Source organism: Schistocerca serialis, unplaced genomic scaffold (assembly GCF_023864345.2).
Source record: "Schistocerca serialis cubense isolate TAMUIC-IGC-003099 unplaced genomic scaffold, iqSchSeri2.2 HiC_scaffold_1466, whole genome shotgun sequence".
NCBI classification, from domain to species: Eukaryota; Metazoa; Arthropoda; class Insecta; order Orthoptera; family Acrididae; genus Schistocerca; species Schistocerca serialis.
In genome coordinates this window covers 166,952-187,678 of record NW_026047698.1, presented here as the reverse complement: position 1 = coordinate 187,678, position 20,727 = coordinate 166,952, and the positions used below count along the sequence as shown (strand labels likewise).

General features: G+C 43.2%; 1 long non-coding RNA gene across 1 annotated transcript in view; it reads left to right on the top strand.

The window, feature by feature from the left end:
* The window catches only part of LOC126443351 (uncharacterized), a 33,562-nt gene extending 25,702 nt beyond the window's left edge, over positions 1-7,860 (top strand). The window contains exon 3 of the long non-coding RNA XR_007581853.1: positions 7,779-7,860. This is a non-coding gene — a long non-coding RNA (uncharacterized LOC126443351). The remainder of the gene's footprint in view (positions 1-7,778) is intronic.
* The last annotated feature ends 12,867 nt before the right edge of the window (positions 7,861-20,727 follow it).

Here is a 20,727-nt window from a genome sequence, read left to right as displayed (position 1 = left end):
TCTAACAGGGTGTAATTACGACTAGCAGTCGGAATAGTACTTCTGTACACGTTAACACTAAAAGTTTTAAAAAATTTTTCTAAACTCCAAATTTTTTTACATTGCCATACTATGCCTATAGCCAGTAGTGGCACTAAACACTACTCAAAACATATGTCAATATAAAATAAATAATAGGGAGAGGGGGTCGGAGTTCCTTGGCGAATAAACCTTTCAACCTCTCAAATCTCTAAAAGAATACCACCAAATTAAATATAACCAACATTATCCATCATAAACTAAATCCCTGTGATCAGCTCGCGTACACAAACGTCTTAGGCGCCATCTGTTATAGCCAACGGCAACCACATCGGCGGAAGCCATCCGCCTATCGAGTTACAGCCAAGTGATACTCATGGGCCATGATTGCCCAAACAGAAGCCTTCAAACAGCAACTTACACCCCTCTACCACATGGAAAAAGTTTAATGGTGAGAGGAAGAGCATTTTCATAAAATCCCAAAAGATACGTGGGCTATACCTCATTCATTCCTTATATAAACTAGTGGCACGACAATTGCCCGAGTCCTACCTATGCTATCTGGATACCGGAGAGCTATAGATTTTTAAAAAACAAATACAAAACAATAAAAGTGTTAAAACTTTAGTCTAAAATCAATAAAATAAACCATGGTGTCACCAAAGAGCACCCAAAGGGCACGGTGGTGAACAAATCTGTAAATGCCAACCTATACGCCCATCTAACGTTCCCTGTATGACGTTAAACTAGCCAACCACTCGGCAAAAAACCTAGCTTATCGTAACGCTACGTGGACAGAACACCACCAACTCCTATAAAATACACAATCACACTTCTAATGAGGGGATGATAGATACCAAGTTCAAAACAGTATCCGTTCAAACAAGTCAGAAAACCAGTTGTTCCCACCGGAAGCCTGTTTATTAAATACTGGGTGTGCAGCGTGCTGTATACGCGCGTAGATCTCCATATCTTCAAAGTTATCTAAAATCTTCCCTTTAGGTTATAAATGCTGAATTCTTAGGCTATCTTCTATCAGGGCCCGCTTTTGGCCAGTCTCCCTCATATAACACCCCAGCCCACTATTATTACTATAGTTATGTTCTGTAAACCTTGTGGCAAAATCCCTATCCGTCTGGCCAATGTATGTCCCAGCACATCCCCCACACTTAATTTCGTATACACCGGATTGCTTAAACTTATCCGTTTTCCCTTCGTCCGTATGTACTAATATTCCTCCCAACTACTTCCTTGTATGGAAGCCTAGCGAACGCCAGCCTTCCTAAAGGCTCTAGTTGTTTTTTTGGCAACATGGTCCAACATATTCCATTGACACAATATTACTATTTAATTTTTGGCGGCCTGACTGCCGCGTCTTGTTAAGAATTTTAGCTCCAAACTGTCGTATAAATTTTTCCGAGTACCCGTTAGCCCGTCGTAATTACACCCTGTTAGATTTATATTCTGAGTATATTATTATTGAATTACATGTGAATGCATGGAGCACATGACCATGCAGCGCCCCGACACCTTCTTTGAGTTGTCAAGACTGTACGCCTGGTAGGGTAGGAAGGAGTTCAGGTTTGTGGTATGTAACTCATATGGCCAGATCTCATTTTCTGTAACGTTGAGACGTGTTGAGTGTGCTGTTCACTTATGTTTTGTACTTGCTTGTAACATATGTCTGAAGATGGGTGTAATCCCGAAACGCATAATATGTTATAATAAAAGATTCAATTGAACATCTCATGCGATTGTACAGCATCGATGGCCAATTATTAACATAAAAATGATTGCAGGCCTCAGACGGGATTTTATGTTCCATATATCAAACAAAGTTAGATATAAGGAGCTAAAGGAAAAGAAACCTTGGCAAACAGAAAAAAACACTGCAACTGATCGGTAAATGTAGAAGGTGCAAAAACGTTCAGAGGAACACAGGAATACAGCAGTATAAGTCACTTGGGAACGGAGTAGCTAGGGGTAGATGTGAAACCAAAGCGAAATGGCTGTTGGAAAAATGTGAAGAGAAATAATAACACATGGTCGTCTGAAAGATTTATTCATTGTACAGATTACTCAAAAGAACATTTGACGTAATTAAAAGTGAAGACGTCATCTTTAAGAGAGCATTGGGAATTCCACTGTCAAATGCAGAGGAGAGTGTAGGTAGGTGGAGAGAGTAAACTGAAGGCATCAACGAGGGGAAAGACCCGTCTGATGACTTGACAGGAGAAGAAATGAGAATCACAACGGAAGACACTGGAGATCCCACGTAAGAGTTGAGTTGAGTTGTTTGGGGAAGGAGACCAGACAGCGAGGTCATCGGTCTCATCGGATTAGGGAAGGATGGGGAAGGAAGTCTGACGTGCCCTTTGAAAGGAACCATCCCGGCATTTGCCTGGAGCGATTTAGGGAAATCACGGAAAACCTAAATCAGGATGGCCGGACGCGGGATTGAACCGTCGTCCTCCCGAATGAGAGTCCAGTGTCTAACCACTGGTCACCTCGCTCGGTGACCCCACATAAGAGTCAGAGTTTAACACAGCTTTGGAAGGCAGAAGCGATAGGTAACATACCTTCGGAGTTTCCGAAATCATTGGCGAAAGTGTCAACCAAGAACTACTGAAGTTGGCGTCTAGAATATACGAGAATGGCGCTATACCATTAGATACAACCCTGAAGATATATGCAGATACTTGCGAGGCCTATCGCACAATCAGCTTAACACCTCATGTATGGAATTTGTCGACAGGAATAATATATACAGAGGGATGGAAAGGATAATAGAGGATACGATAGATGACGATCATTTTGACTGTCAGAAGGCTATTAGCACGTCTGACATTGTAACTGATGAGGGAAGCAAAACTTGGAAAATAAAATGGACACATTCATAGGCCCTGTAGACCTAGAAAAAGCATCCGGAAATGTAAAAGTCTGCAAAATGTTCGAAATATTGACAAAAATAAGAGTAAGTTGCAAAGAAAGACGGGTAATACGTACAAGAACCAAGAGGGAACAATAAGGTTGCATGACCAAGAACAAAATGCAGTCCCATCGTCCTACCAAAGTATTTGGTATGTTCCATTCTTCACCGATTCTGATGAGAAACTCATCATTTCTTTTCTTATCAGTCAATCTAATTTTCGACATTCTTCTCTAGCACCACATATCAAACGCTTCAGTTCCCTTCTGTCCCGGTTTTCCCACTGTCCATGATTCACTTTCATAGAGTACTGTGCTCCAAACTTACACTATGAGTTACTCGTATTCCAGCTAAAACTGAAATTTAATTGGATAGATAAAAAAAAACTACTCACCAAGCGGCAGCAGAGCACACACATAAAAGACTGTTGTGATTGACAAGCTTTCTGGCCAGTGGCTCCTTCTTTAGGTAGGAGGGTTGAAAGGGAAGGAAGAAGGGTGAAGGAAAAGGACTGGAGAGGTCTAGGAAAAGGGGTAGATTTTGGAAAAGTCACCCAGAACCGCAGATCAGGGGAGACTTACCGTACGAGATGAGAAGGGAAGACTAATTGTTGGGGACTGCATCGGACGAGATTTGAAAACCTAAGAGCTTAAAGGTAGAAGACGAGGTGATATGTACGACAGAGATTACTGGTAAGACATTTATCACAAGTTATAAAGAGTGAGAAGCTAAGTGCATTGTACATAACAGAGGTGGGATGGGGCGGTGAAAAACAGATGGGAAAGACAATGAAAGATGCAGGAAACTGAAACGGAGTGAAGCAAAGAGTAGTAACAGTGATAAAAAGCTGGGTGGCGAGAACGAAGGACATGTTGTAGAGGTAGTTCCCACCTATGGAGTTCTGGGAAACTGGTGTCTGGGGGAAGAATCCAGATGGTGAAACAGGCGCCGAGTTCACGAATGTCATGCTGTAGAGCACGCTCTGCCACAGGATATTGTGAGTTGGCAGTGTATACCCTCAGCCTATACCCATTCATGCTAACTGATAATCTGATGGTAGTCATGCCTATGTAGAAGGCTTAACAGTGTTATAATAGCTGGTATATGACTTGTGTCGTTTCGCAACTGGCTCTCCCTTTGATAGAATATGTTTTCCTAGTTACGGGGCTATTATAGGTGGTGACAGGAGGACACACTCTTATTAACTTGTGATCACTGTTTTAGCAGTAATCTCTGTCTTGCATGTTACCCTGTGTTCTTTAAGCTCTCAGGTTTCCAAATCCTGTCCGATGCAGTCCTCAACAATCAGTCTTTCATTCTCATCTTGTACGGTAAGACTACCTGACCCGCTGTTCTGGGTGACTTTCCCAAAATCTACCCCTTTTCCTAGACTTCTTCAGTCCTTTTCCTTCACCCTTCTTCTTTCCCCTTCAACCCTTCTGTCTGAAGAAGGTGCCACTGGTTCCAAAAGTCTGCCAATCACAACAGTCTTTCATGTGTGTTCTGCCGCTGCTTCGTGAGTAGATTCTTTTATCTATCCTATTAAATAATTTCATCAATAATTGTTTGTTTTCGTTGTTACAAAACTGACATTTGATGTTAGTTGACTTCGTTTGGCCAGGAACATCCTCTTTGGATGTTCTTCTCTGCTTTTCATGTTCTCTTTAACTTGGCCATTATGAGTTACTTTATTCTCAAGGTAGCAGAATCTTTCAGTTGGTCTAGATCCTCGTCTACAGTTCTGACCTTAAGTTCAACACTGATCCCATTTCTGCTAGACTTCATTCATTTAGTCTTTCTTCGGTTTAGTCTTAATTCATAGAGTGTACACATTAGATTGTTCATTCTATTCAACACTTCCTAGAGTTACCTCTCCCTTCCACTGAGAACTGCAATGACATCAGCTATTCCTGTCATTGATAGCCTTTCAACACGAATTTTAATTCCATTTCTGAACCCCTCGTTTATGTCTGTCATTGCTTCTTCGATATACAAATTGAATGGTAGGGGCGATTACATGTATGTCTTCCACCTTTCCTAATCTGAGCAGTTATTGGTCTTCCTATTTTTTCCTCTTGTTTGATGTACATATTGCACGTAACCCTTCTTTTGCTAGGGGTTACACTCATTTTTATGAGAGTTTCGGAAATCCTGCATCATTTTAAATTATCGTACGATTTTTATCTAACTACAAATCCTACGGACGCTTCTAGATTTTCCTTAAGTCTCGCTTTAATCATCAATCGCCAACCCAGAAGTCCTTCTCTGATGCCTTTACCTTTCCTAAAACCAAATTAATCGTAATCTAGCACTTCCTCAATCTACTTTTTCCTCTTATATACATATTCTTGTGAGCAACTTGAGTGTGAGAGCTCTTTAGGTAATTGTGCGGATGTCCTCGCACTTATGTGTCCTTGAACATACAGAACTATGTGAATGATATTTTCAAGAGATACTGATTGTTTATCTGGAGAACCAGTTCGAATAATAATTTGGCTTCCAAATTTCTGAACAATTTTCGAAATTCCTAAGAACTCTTCCACATGCCTTCCATATGATTTGATTGCGAGTCTTCCTGACCCCTGTTTGTTTCTGTGGGCTGGAGAGGTAGGCCCCTCGACGACCGCTGCTTCCCGTGACGTCTCACGAGGCCCCCTGAGGACAGAGCAGCGTCGACCTGACCGCCACAGGCAGAAGCGACTCCCGCCGCTGAACACCACAGAACGCCCTACACAACGCTGCTTGTGGTGTGGTGTCAGTGGTAGCCACAGATCTCAACCCAGGTTACATCGGTCTGTCTGTGATGGCTGGCGAACTTCTCCCAACCCGTTGCTATACATTCTGCAGTCGTTGCCCTACAGCCAGATGCCAGTGTAATGTGTCGGTACGATGCTCTCAAGTCCCTCATGCCGATGATTCGTTTTTTTTTACAAAGTCGTAAAGATGCACGTTCCTTGGACTTTCTCTTTTGCGATTTGCCGCTGAGTAATTCCAATAGCATTAGGAACGCAATAAACATCGTGTACACACATCATTCTCCATCTTTAGCAATGTCTTTTCTGTACTGAAAATAAGCTCGCATAAGGATGAAATGCGAAAAATAATGCAGTATTTTTGTTAAAGACGTCGTATCTGCCATTAACTGTAACATTATTTGTTTTCACGACTACATTTTCAATCCTATGCACTTTATACAGGTATACAGCAATAACCGAAAAGTGAAGTGCACATGGCATGTATAGAACGCCACTATCCTCCCATACATGAGGCAGTTATATTACAAAAAATGCTAAAAACACCACATCACTTGCATCGGGCCACTGGAGGTGTCAAAATTTACGAATCTTCTGACGTGTGTACATCTCACTGTTGTCTCTGTATGTTGAGCCTCCTAACTCCGAGTGTACATCAACTTTAGATGAGCGTAAGGATCATAGCAATGGCATCAGGTAAATTTATTGTTACTGATGTTAACATCACTAACATGAATCTCCTCAAATCACTGTTCATGATGTTTATACGACAACTGAGGCGGTTGGTGGGGAACATATTCACAAGTCGTTTCTTCTTTGCCCTTAGCAGTGATTGTACATGCCACAGTAAACGTTTTATACCAGAGTATCTTAATATCGTGTTTACATTTGTTAACAAAATTTGGCATTCTGTTTACGATACAAGCATTTGGTGTAAAGAAATAAGATAAGACATTTCTTTATTGTGATAGTGCGTAATAGTACATATGGTATCCATCGTCAAAGGCTTACAGTAGCTTGGCTGCTCATAAAAACATGGCAGTAATAATCATATATATATATATATATATATATATATATATATATATATATATATACATGTGTATTCTTTGTACCATATTAACATCACAAAGGCATAAATCGCCTTCACAACAAATTTCGTACATGAATTGATCCACTGGACAAATAAAAAGAAAAAGGAGTACAAAAATGACGTAAAGACATGTGATGAGATATTTCTCACAAATTACAGAACATTATGTGTATCACCATGTAATTGCAAAATGTACTGTTAATATGTAAGGTACTGTACCAGTACAAATGTGGCCATACATTTCCATGGCCCTTAGAACGTTTAGGCCGAGAATGGCTTTTTCAGCTACACTTGCAAAACACATTATTCATTTTTTTACTGAATTATTCAAATATATTACTTATGTTAAAATAAATACACCCTAATTATAAAAACGTGTATGAGTGGACATAATTCATTCTCATTTCCATACATATCATACAACTCACAGGAAACGTCGTAAAGACTACTCATATTATAAAACCAGCATAGACACGATCCTGTGCAAATCGTTACGTCCTATGCTTGTCAGTAAGTCAAAGTCAAATAGCTAAACTATACATACTCATTTATGTTGCTTTCTATTATTAGCACGTAAAACTGACTGGAATTTATCTCGAGGTCTCTTATTTCTTAAATCTATCTTATTGTTGGGCAAGCCGTGTGGGTGATTTTTGAAATAGTTGTATATTTCCACTTCTTCAGATATTTTGATACTTCTACCCTTAGGTTAATTTTTATTACTGGATCTACGTTAGGTGATGGTACTCCTCTCTCTTTGCTTGATGTGCTCTTTAAATTTGTCGCTGGAATATGAGCTTTGTAACGTCCGGTCAAGGTGTCCGTGCTGTAACTCATACGATTACTGACATTGTATATTGATCTAGTTTCAAAAGGTAAATGCTACCTGCATACGCTTTGTGGGGGCAGAAAGCGAAAGCTGTGCTTCTACAGAAGTCTGATCCACTGGCTTGTTCACCAGTCCGTCGTCTCCCGTCTTGTGCAGGACTGCAGGCCCAGGCGGCTGTTTTCCGGGGACGACTCTCCAGCTACTGGCGGGACTCGGTGCAGCTGCTCTCACTCAGTGCGACGCACGCCTCACAGCTGTTGGTTCCCCTCGCATTCGAAAGTATGGTAAGTGGAGTTTTCTTCCTCCTCTTATAAACTGTATTGTACGTACAGGGGGTGAGAAAATGACACACACCACCTGGTCAGTTCTTGGGGAGTGTTTCCCAGTTTACCTTCTTCACACTGTAGCTATCTTTGGCTCTCCAGTTCTAATACTAACCATCTGGAAAAATTCTGAACCAACCTCTACTTCTGTGAGCCTTTTGGGGCCATGATACAAGGAGGCTAAGCTCGAAATGGTTAGAGATCGAAGAAAATCGTCTGTATCTTTCTTTTCTCGTATTTGCTAGCTAATTCTCTTACAGATTCAGATAACTTTGCATCCAATCCTGCTTTACAAGCTGAAGCATGTTAGCTTCATATTTAGTGGAGAGTGGTCTAGAGTCTCAGTGTGGCATTTAAAGTCTCCGTCAGCATCAACCTGCAGCTGGGGTCCACCAGTTAGCGCGTGTTGCGCCAGCGAGTGGCTTTGTTAAAGGCACTGTGCTGCTACAGTCACAAGCGGAATATCTGGTGAATGCGTCAAGGCCAATGAAAATCTGTGTCAGACCAACCTGAAACCGGATGCTGCTTTCTGAGAGCATCCATCTCAGTCGTTAGCCTTTCTGCACGCATCTCGTGGCCTAACTCGAACCATTATCGAGTCTGAATTCTCTGTCTGTGATTTATGAACACCACCACCAGTGATGTTCCCACTGCCGAGAGTAAAAGCTATGTGCTCTTAACACATACACTGGACTCGCATTCGGGAGGACGACGGTTCAATCCCGTGTCCGGCCATTCTGATTTAGGGCACGGCCGACTTCCTTCCCCATCTTTCCCTAATCCGACGAGGCCGATGACCTCGCTGTCTGGTCTCCTTCCCCAAACAAACCAACCTTAACACATAGAATGGCCACTGTGCATTATGACTGTTTGGATTCTGAAAGTAGTATACATGGAAAGCAAAAGCACGCAGTATGATCTGTGTCTTTGTGTAACTTTTGGTGGCGTATGTAGCAACGTGCCAGTCCCTAAAGTATCGTGTGAGCCTCAATTTCGATCGTTTGAGAAGAGAATTAGGCGATACCTGTTTTAGTGAACTGAAAAGGTTCTGAGTAGATTAAATCTTTTTCCTATAAATATTACGGATGTTTGCTGGATGGTAATTTCAAAGATTGATAGTTGCGGGTTCCGCATTTAAGGATGGTTTCTGCCGACATCGTGTCATGTCCTGTCATTGCATCTTGTTTTCGTTACCATCATCTATGCATTTCACTGCAGGAAAGGCAATTTACCTGATACGTATCCATTATTTTGTAGAGTTAGTACCTCACAGCTTGCGAGAATGTTTAAAGGACGACTTCTTTATTACATTTGCGGTGCAGATACGCTTCGTTGATCATACACTGCACCTGCTTAGGAAAAGTGTAATTGCGAAAAGTTATTCCGTGAAACCAATGTTGTACAGATAGTTTCGATTTAAAGACACACTTTGCTTTCTGAATGAAACTTGAGTCTTCAGACAGCTGCAGCAGTCTTGAGGTATTCGTATTCGAGATAATTCCTCTCGTGGTTCTTCACTACAGCCCTGCAGAGTAGTTCGGCAAAGCGTGCTGTGGCCCAGGTAAGGACGCAGCTCACGATTTTGACCCTGTGCCCCTGGTAAATGGGCTCTCACATAATACTGTGTACAAATATGTATGTATGTATGTATGGTCAGAATAGTTCAAATGGCTCTGGGCACTATGGGACTTAACTTCTGAGGTCATCAGTCCCCTAGAACTTAGAACTACTTAAACCTAACTAACCTAAGGACATGACACACATCCATGCCAGAGGCAGGATTCGAACCTGCGACCGTAGCAGTCGCGCGGTTCAAAACTGAAGCCTTTAGAACCGCTCGGCCACACCGGCCGGCATAGATTAGGTCTAGATGGCAGAAAGCGCAGTGGCGCCATGGCAAGGACGACGGATTCAACGTATTGGAAGGTGCCGATTCAAAAGTGTGCACCAGCTTCCAATTCACTGCTCCTGCACAACGATGGAAATTCTGAATTTTATTTTTCGTTTTCTGTACTGCTTATCGACGTACGGGTAAGAGTCGACTGCAGCCACGTGTCACCACTACAGTGATTTTGGGTTTGTCCGTACGCCGGGCCCCCTACTGTGTGGACTCGGCCCGTGTCCCCCGCTGGCCTCCCTCGCCCTGTGTTGCTGTGACGCCCACAGCCGGGCTGTCGGAAGCGCGAAGCGGCTCAGACCGCAAACGGGATGTTAGCTGCCCGCTGACCGCTAACCGCATGCTGTCACTGCGAGGACGTGACGCACGTCCCACACACACACACACACACGTAAACGCGTGCAGTATTCCTGGCGCACATCCGCAAAGCTCTACTTACGCAAATACGAATTGGAGGCGATAAATCGCGATCCTGTCTAGAACCGGTCGGCCATGTATGTATGTATGTATGTAAATTTAAAAAAATACTGTATTCGAAAAGGATTTATTTTTCTCTGGCTCCTGCCATCAATATAAAACTGATAAAGGAGATATTTCATTCAAAAAATATGAAAAAGAAGAACCACTGTATTGTGAAAACAACTGAAAGCTTTTTAATTTCCATTTTTTCTCGTATTTGTTATATACGTAACAGTTTTGTTATTTCGTAATTGATTCATTACAATATACACATTCTTTTGTGAATAAGGTAATTTTTTAATTTCCAATGTCTATTAAACACTTATTAGTAACTCATAGAGAGAGAGAGAGAGAGAGAGAGAGAGAGAGAGAAGTTTTCAGTGTGTACATACAGGGTGTTTCAAAAATGACCGGTACATTTGAAACGGCAATAAAAACTAAACGAGCAGCGATAGAAATACACCGTTTGTTGCAATATGCTTGGGACAACAGTACATTTTCAGGCGGACAAACTTTCGAAATTACAGTGGTTACAATTTTCAACAACAGATGGCGCTGCAAGTGATGTGAAAGATATAGAAGACAACGCAGTCTGTGGGTGCGCCATTCTGTACGTCGTCTTTCTGCTGTAAGCGTGTGCTGTTCACAACGTGCAAGTGTGCTGTAGACAACATGGTTTATTCCTTAGAACAGAGGATTTTTCTGGTGTTGGAATTCCACCGCCTAGAACACAGTGTTGTTGCAACAAAACGAAGTTTTCAACGGAGGTTTAATGTAACCAAAGGACCGAAAAGCGATACAATAAAGGATCTGTTTGAAAAATTTCAACGGACTGGGAACGTGACGGATGAACGTGCTGGAAAGGTAGGGCGACCGCGTACGGCAACCACAGAGGGCAACGCGCAGCTAGTGCAGCAGGTGATCCGACAGCAGCCTCGGGTTTCCGTTCGCCGTGTTGCAGCTGCGGTTCAAATGACGCCAACGTCCACGTATCGTCTCATGCGCCAGAGTTTACACCTCTATCCGTACAAAATTCAAACGCGGCAACCCCTCAGCGCCGCTACCATTGCTGCACGAGAGACATTCGCTAACGATATAGTGCACAGGATTGATGACGGCGATATGCATGTGGGCAGCATTTGGTTTACTGACGAAGCTTATTTTTACCTGGACGGCTTCGTCAATAAACAGAACTGGCGCATATGGGGAACCGAAAAGCCCCATGTTGCAGTCCCATCGTCCCTGCATCCTCAAAAAGTACTGGTCTGGGCCGCCATTTCTTCCAAAGGAATCATTCGCCCATTTTTCAGATCTGAAACGAGTACTGCATCACGCTGTCTGGACATTCTTCGTGAATTTGTCGCGGTACAAACTGCCTTAGACGACACTGCGAACACCTTCTGGTTTATGCAAGATGGTGCCCGGCCACATCGCACGGCCGACGTCTTTAATTTCCTGAATGAATATTTCGATGATCGTGTGATTGCTTTGGGCTATCCGAAACATACAGGAGGCGGCGTGGATTGGCCTCCCTATTCGCCAGACATGAACCCCTGTGACTTCTTTCTGTGGGGACACTTGAAAGACCAGGTGTACCGCCAGAATCCAGAAACAATTGAACAGCTGAAGCAGTACATCTCATCTGCATGTGAAGCCATTCCGCCAGACACGTTGTCAAAGGTTTCGGGTAATTTCATTCAGAGACTACGCCATATTATTGCTACGCATGGTGGATATGTGGAAAATATCGTACTATGGAGTTTCCCAGACCGCAGCGCCATCTGTTGTTGAAAATTGTAACTACTGTAATTTCGAAAGTTTGTCTGCCTGAAAATGTACTGTTGTCCCAAGCATATTGCAACAAACGGTGTATTTCTATCGCTGCTCGTTTAGTTTTTATTGCCGTTTCAAATATACCGGTCATTTTTTAAACACCCTGTACTTAGAACAGCAATGGCAGCTCAAAAACAATACATACACACACACACACACACACACACACACACACACACACACACACACACACATGGACGCACGCAGTGTGCAATGAAACATTCATAATCTCAAACATACACTCAGAACTGTGACAAACAGCTCATCAAAGTAGTCCACACACACCCAGTCAAATGGAACACCTTTTTACCTTTTTACTAACAAATAAACCCACCCAGACACATCAGTAAATAGTCTGGGTGCAGCAGATTTCCACACCTATGCCCCCCGATGAACCACTTGTGATCGTGATAGGACACCCCTGCTTCCAGCTGGAATTGCAGTATATACCTCAGTATATAACCTCAATGGAAAGGTCTCCTGATAAGCGTTTGTGGCGCAGTGCCAATGCCCTAGAGGAGCCACCTGTTGAAGTCCCTGAACGTGAAAGTCTTTCAGGCTGTGCAAATCACCGTGTCTGTCATGCAGACTTGTGGGATAGTCCAGCTCTACCTCTAGGACATATCCCTCAACAGCACCAGCAGCCACATATTTGCTTTCCCGAGTCTGGTGATTTCCCCTTTGGACATCCATGAGAGCCCTTCAAAAGGGAGACTTTGTTGCATGGTTTGCATTGAGAGACAGTTTACATCCAGGTAAAGGATGAAACTGAAATCGTCAGACAACCTGTACTCCCCCTCGATTATTTGCAAGTTATTTGCCTTGGCATACCTGCGCACACATTGGCAAAGTCACTTGTGGACCGCATGTTCCAGGAAGACATGCATCTCAACGTTGGTCAAGAATTCGCTGCTGGCTTGTGTCTTTCTTAACATGGCATCCCACGAAATCTCAGCCATATGCTACAGAACTTCTCGAAGATGTTGCCGGTCAGATGTTCATTCGTGTTCATCATTTTACATGTTCTGATAAATCAAAGATGCCGAAGTCCTGCTGTTCATTCACCAATTGCCCGTTCTTTCTATTCATTATGGAAATGCCTCTTAGTTTACTAGAGAATCCAGATATTCGTATGGAAAGACCCCTTCTCCGTCACAAGTTGAAACTCTTGAAACTCTACATCATCGAGATAAGTGGCTCCCTTTGCTAAGAATATCTCCAGGACGCGTTGGTTCAGCAAATTTCTAAAGAGACGTGAGCATGAACCGTTGTGAATCCAGGAAGCGGCAGGTATTTGTGAACGGTGTCAGCAATGACACTGATCTCATCATCCTACTACCCAGACTCGTCAAAGTGCTGAACTAGAAAGTGGGCATCATGCTCACTGAAATTGTGGAAAAGATGGCTGTGTGCTGTGGCAGTTGGTACTTACAGTTACATGGGTTGTCAGCTGCACTCTGGGACTTCCCCGTTACGTGGCCACAGTCTCTACAGGGAGCTTCCTCACCTCTGTCCAGACAAAGTCCCCAGGTATAACGATCAGCTGCCTGCTTGTACAGTGCATCGTTCTCCTTCACGATGGTCATGAGGATGTTTTCACTATAAATGTTATAAACATCCCGTACAAGACTTTCAAGCTCAGTGAGCAGCCATCTCGCACTATCCCCTTGACGTAAGACTTTAATTTTAGTGCACAGAACTTGATGGCTAGCCACATATCGTATGCATCATTTTGTGACAGTGATATGGGAGGCAGAGGCACCACGTTCACACTGTACCACAGGAGCTAGGACAGAAGTGTTGGTGAGAGGCATTCTTAAACTTCGAGAACCATTTATCCTTGATAAGCATTTCCACACCTATTGTTTCCTGGCTCTAGCAGTCAATCAAGTGTCTTTCAAGATACATGCTCTTGGTAAACGAGACATCCACAGCAAAAATGTCTTGCACCTTTTCTGTTTTCATTTCAGAGGAACGTAGGTGGGACATGCATTTGATCCAAACGTTGTGTTGCTTATCGTCTTTAGAGATTAGCAGCACGTCTACACTTTTTGGATGTTTCTCGGTTAATATAGACAAGAAGAGGGGACCACCTAATTTACGCTCGACTTCTTTGTCGATGTACCACACAGCGTGTTAATGTTTGTCTTCTTCTTATAGCTTTCCTACATTCGGGTCATAAACGAGAAATTAGAACGTCAGTGGACATCTGGTGTTTGTTGTGTATCTGTATGCCCTGTATTTTTAGGGTAATTTCTATCGCTAGCGAGCAGAAACCATGGAAATCAATTTAAATTCCTCTCGTCATGATTCTGGGCATTAGGACATGCTTTTTGTTAGCAGTATATACTTTTGAACAGAGATGTAACTGAACCCCACAATAAGTTGATCAAAATCTTATGAACATAAATCAAGGCAGAGCATACAGCTGAATGTCTTACAGGACTCCCTTTCCTGCACCTCAGAAAAGTGACTCAGTATGACCGCTCTGGTATCGACTCACCCCATGATGTCACGACAGCTTTCCCCCTAACTTGGACAATGCTCTTCCCCTCAACGACACGTCGAACTCCTAATAACTCTGCACACAAGAAGGAGAAAGAGACGCAGTTGATAAGTATCTAAGGAAGGAGAAATAAAAATCCGTATTCGTATAATAATAATAATAAATTCTGAGTACTTACAAGTAAAACTGTTGTTGTGTTCATTACTGGAATACACTTCCAGCAACTCATCATCAGTGGGCACATTTGTCATTAAGGGCATATCCAGCATGGGATCTAGAGGAGGTGTATGACGTCGGCAGGGGAATGTGTCTGAAAGAATACGGACAAACCCAAACGAAAACACAGGTGCAAAAGAACTAGTAGCTGGTGGTCGTGTCTAAACACCTATATTCGCATTGAGAACATCTACAAACAAGAGCATCTCAAAAATAACGACAAAAAATTTAATACTTTAGAATACTCACATATCTGCCTCTGAACAATCGAAGTCGTTCCCCAGAGATCATCATCATCGTCATCATCATTATCAGATGCTGGGTTCAGATCCCACAGCGAGTAACGCCTGCTCACACCTAGAAAAGAAGAAGTAGAACCCATAAGAATAACTTACACTACTAGCCATTAAAATTGCTACACCAAGAAGAAATGCAGATGATAAACGGGTATTCATTGGACAAATATATTATTCTAGAACTGACAGTGATTACATTTTCATGGAATTTCGGTGCATAGATCCTGAGAAATGAGTACCCAGAACAACCACCTCTGGCCGTAATAACGGCCTTGATACGTCTGGGCATTGTGTCAAACAGAGCTTTGATGGCGTGTACAGGTACAGCTGCCCATGCAGCTTCAACACGATACCACAATTCATCAACAGTAGTGACTGGCGTATTGTGACGAGCCAGTTGCTCGGCCACCATTGACCAGACGTTTTTAATTGGTGAGAGATCTGGAGAATGTGCTGGCCAGGGCGGCAGTCGAACATTTTCTGTATCCAGAAAGCCCCGTACAGGACCTGCAACATGCGGTCAGGAATTGTCCTGCTGAAATGTGGGATTTCGCAGGGATCGAATGAAGGTAGAGCCACGGGTCGTAAGACATCTGCAATGTAACGTCCACTCTTCAAAGTGCCGTCATTGCGAACAAGAGGTGACCGAGACGTGTAACCAATAGCACCCCATACCATCACGCCGGGTGATACGCCAGTATGGCGATGACGAATACACGCTTCCAATGTGCGTTCACCGCGATGTCGCCAAACATGGATGCGACCATCATGATGCTCTAAACAGAACCTGGATTCATCCGAAAAAATGACGTTTTGCCATTCGTGCACCCAGGTTCGTCGTTGACTACACCATAGCAGGTGCTCCTGTCTGTGATGCAGCGTCAAGGGTAACCGCAGCCACAGTCTCCAATCTGATAGTCCACGCTGCGTCGTCGAACTGTTCGTGCAGATGATTGTTGTCTTGCAAACGTCACCATCTGGACATGGCTGCACGATCCATTACAGCCATGCGGATAAGATGCCTGTCATCTCGACTGCTAGTGATACGAGGCCGTTGGATCCAGCACGGCGTTCCGTATTACCCTCCTGAACCCACCGTTTCAATAGTCTGCTAACAGTCATTGGATCTCGACCAAAGCGAGCAGGAATGTCGCGATACGATAAACCGCAATCGCGATACGCTACAATCTGACCTTTATCAAAGTCGGAGATGTGATGGTACGCATTTCTCCTCCTTACACGAGGCATCACAACAACGTTTCACCAGGCAACGCCGGTCAACTGCTGTTTGTGTATGAGAAATCGGTTGGAAACTTTCCTAATGTCAGCACGTTGTAGGTGTCGCCACCGGCGCCAACATTGTGTGAATGCTCTGAAAAGCTAATAATTTGCATATCACAGCATCTTCTTCCTGTGGGTTACGTTTCGCGTCTGTAGCACGCCATCTTCGTGGTGTAGCTATTTTAATGGCCAGTAGTATATAAACAAAAACACTATAGAAAATATGTATACTTGCTTTCATCCTCAGCCAAGGTGACCATGATGAGTGACATCACAGCGTCATCGGTAAACAGTGACAACAGTGCGGCGTCGTCATTGTTGTCCAACGTGCGTGGCCATGACTGCAGTCACCATGGCCGTCACGCATACCGCACGAGCGCTTGACTCCAATGTCAGGGCTGGCTGGCAGTCGGAGAGAGAGCAAGACTTGGGTCGCCCTCCGCAGGGCTGTTTACAAACCCCTTCAGCCACGCAGCGTGCGCTGATCAGCAATTCAAGTCGCAGTCCATCACGCTTCTTCTCTCCCCACTAACGTTACTCACACATAGCGCATTGCGACACTGCCCAGCGTGTTGGTACACATTTGAACACGCCCCTCACAACTTGCTACTGCTCTCACTACTTACCAAGCGTGGACGCAAGGCAGCACAAACGGGTTTATTTCTCGTAAGAAGAAGAACTTCCACATATTAAACGAGTGGGATAGTGCTGTGACAGAAACGCACGAAATGGAATATGCTGGCTGCAAGTAGCTGCTGATCGGTTACGTTTTGAGTGACACATTGCAGAAACTTGGGAAATCATCTCGACATTTCTCCAAAAAGAGTGTAGATGTCACCTGGTAAATAAACGTAGCTGACAAAAGAACTGTAAAAAATGAGCTCGGGAGTATCTAAATAAGTACAAAAATTTTATTAAGAAAATAATATTTGCAAATATCTGCAACACAAGTAAATCCGTTTTTCTCTCCATCACCGTACACTTGCCTAAGGTGTCTGACTGACATACAGTTGAATGATTCCAAATTCAGGATGGCAGTGTTCTTGAAAATATCCCACATTCACACCACCACCTCACGACCTTTGACGTGCATGACGCTCTCTCTGTGATCACAGTTTCGGAGTGACGTCAGCATATCCTCACAGGTCATTCCTGTATCGTGGCGGCTACTGCGATAGTGGGATCGAGTCAATCACGCTACTGTCTTCCAAGACATGCAACACTTCGTTGTTCTGAGCAGCTGGGCGGAAGTGACAACTGTGTAGAAACTTGTCGAAACACAGACTGAGTCGACGCGTGTGACAACAGCCGCACCTTCAATCATCTTTAAACATGAAGCGGCCGCACTCGTCGTGGAGGCCTCGCCCGTGAGCAACAATGTTGTACCAGGAGGCGGGCAGCTTGGACCCTGGCAAGCAGGTCTTCAGCTGTATCTACAGGTGTTTCGTACACCTGCATCTAGGCATCACCTCAGAGAATGAAGTCGAGCGTTGTAAGATCCAGCGATCGCAATGGCCATCAGAGAGAACCCCCGTTTCCAGACCTACAATGAGCGTGAGTATTCTTGAGTGTGCTTGCAAACATTAACATCAAAGTCGAATGATCTTGGATAATGCCCTAAAATACCTTGACAGAGAATCTTTGCTGATGGCCTCCGATATGGGTGGCGTGGGTGTTGTCCTCATTCTAGATCTGCCTGTTTGGCTTTTGAAAACAACATCGCGGATGAATGAGGCCTCATCCGCAAACAATACGAACTGTATGAAGTTGGAAAGTACAGCTCTGTGAACGATACTGGATTGACACAAGCAGACATAGGGCTCAAAATCCGTTCGTTGCAGTGCTTGCACATTTCATCTTTGATTACTCATTGTGCACTGTACACAGCAACACACCTCGCCATGAACACGACACAAGCTATCTGATGCAATGGACAGCTGACAGCAGGGTCAGTGGTGTGCTTGCGGCACAGGTTAATGCGCCACTGCGATGCTTGAGTGCTACGAGCCTAGTTGTGTACAGTAGCTCCGTTTAGTGGTCAGGTGTCCACACTGTTTATCAGCTGCTACTGTTCGAGTGCACAACGGACACCCGAGATCTTTGCCAGAGTGTGAAGAGCTGCAGGCATCATTGCAATACATGCATTCATTCAGACTGACAGTCGTTGCTTTGAAGAATTGCTGTGAGCTGCATTGTTGTTAGGTGGTGTATGCTGTGTATGTCCTTAACACAATAAATATACACTTTCGAGTATTGGTTCCCTATCTCAATATAATCTATTGCTGTGTATGTCCTTAACACAATAAATATGCACTTTCGAGTATTGGTTCCCTACCTCAATATAATCTATTGTGTAACTACTGTCACCTGTTTCAGTGTGACCCAAAAGGATTGGGGACCCCACGTACAGAGAACAAGAGCAGTTCTGTCCCACTTCTCTCAGACTCTCCCGACGGCACCCATGTCTGTGGTGAGCACTCACCTTCCACAACAACATACTGGGTGATGCTAGGGTAGATAGAAGAAAGGAAAACAGAATGGGCAAGTGCTACAGGGACTCACGCACTAAGGGTTCTGTACAAACTCCCTGTCCTGGGAATCGAGATTCCCAATGATTTTTGCCTGTTACCGAGACTCTGTAACTTTACAGGCAAGATACTGCTCCCAGCAATACCAAGATCGGTCCAGAAATTCTTCGTTATTTCCTCAGCCCAGCCCAAACAAACAAGAACAAGCAAGCAGAGGACTTTAGTTTACATATGTAGGGAGAGAAGATTTAATAACATATTTCCGTTTACGTACTAAATCATGAATACAACATACATTTTATGTTTGGATGCAGTAATGTTCGTATGTTATACTTTCAACAGGTCATGAATACAATGTATGTCCAAATCGAAAACGACATTTTTATGTGATATAATTACAAGTTAACAAGTTTCAGATTTTTTGCTTTACTTGTACCGGAAAACTTAGTTGTTGCCAAATCTCACGATTCCAAGTCAATGGAGAGCACCCTATAGGTTTCGATGACTGAGTTTTCGATTATCAAAACACGAGACATAAACGGCCGTATCTGTTGACTGGAGTCAGTTATAAGCTTACAGATTTTACGCCGCCAAGGGTCCGTATACCTTTGTATGTGACATAATTTGAACATGATACCCACAACGTATCCAGAGAAAAAGATTCCTAACAGATGGACAGACAAATAGACAGACTGATAAAAAATAATACGAAAAGTATTTTCTAGAGTTATATAGTTACCAATTATGGATTTTAAGATTTTTTTCATTTATTTGCACTGTGAAATCTGGCTTCATTCAAAATGTCATGATTCTAAATCAACAGGAAGCACCATATTGATTTTATGAGTGATGTTTCGAGTATCAAAATATATAATTTAAATGGCCGTATCTTTATTGCATTGACTTAGAAGCTTACGATTTTTACAACGCCAAAGTAACATAGACCTTAATATGTGACACAAATGTGAATTTCGTACCCGAAAATGGTCCAGAAAAAATGATCTTAACACTCGGACAGTCAATACATTCCTTCAAATCTGCAATATTCGAGACGTGTTCAGATACAGACGACATCGTGTTAGATGACGAGCAACAAACGCAAATTTTCGGCAAAAGCGATCAGCCAGGCAACAGACAAACGCTACAACATTTTGAGTCAAACTGACATTTCGTGTGTGCACAATAAACTCAGACAATGTTTCAGATATGGAGCGGCGGATGTCTATCGTTGCGTTTGTAGAAGGTCATAACATGTGTTCAGGTTTGTCACAGCGTTGGTAACGAGTAGGATTTTGACGGATTTGTCAACAGTCTGGCCATTCTATTTTCGAAAATCGTTCAAAAGTTTGAATAGAATCTCGTCAGAGTTCCAGCTACGCCATGTGGCTTTACACGTAGGAACTCGACGCTGCTGGCAGCTCCAGAACATTTCAGTTGGATACATCGTCACGGGAGTATACATTCATACATTCAGACGTCTGCAATGTCAACTACCAAGAAATATCTGCACCTCTCTTATCGGATGTCACAGTTTGAGAAATGTATTTATTTAATAAAACCCCACTAGGCATCTGCTGTGCATTAATGTTTTTATGCCTGTACAAAACTGAATGTACTACACTCATGCGCTGGCAGTAATTTCAGTGTCATGTAATAGCGCTACATGTAACTGTATACTAAGACAGGCTGCTGCTTGTGGATGTTATGAAAGTAATTTGAACTATTTTCTGTGTGTCTCAGGGTAACCACGCAAGTGATCAGCAACT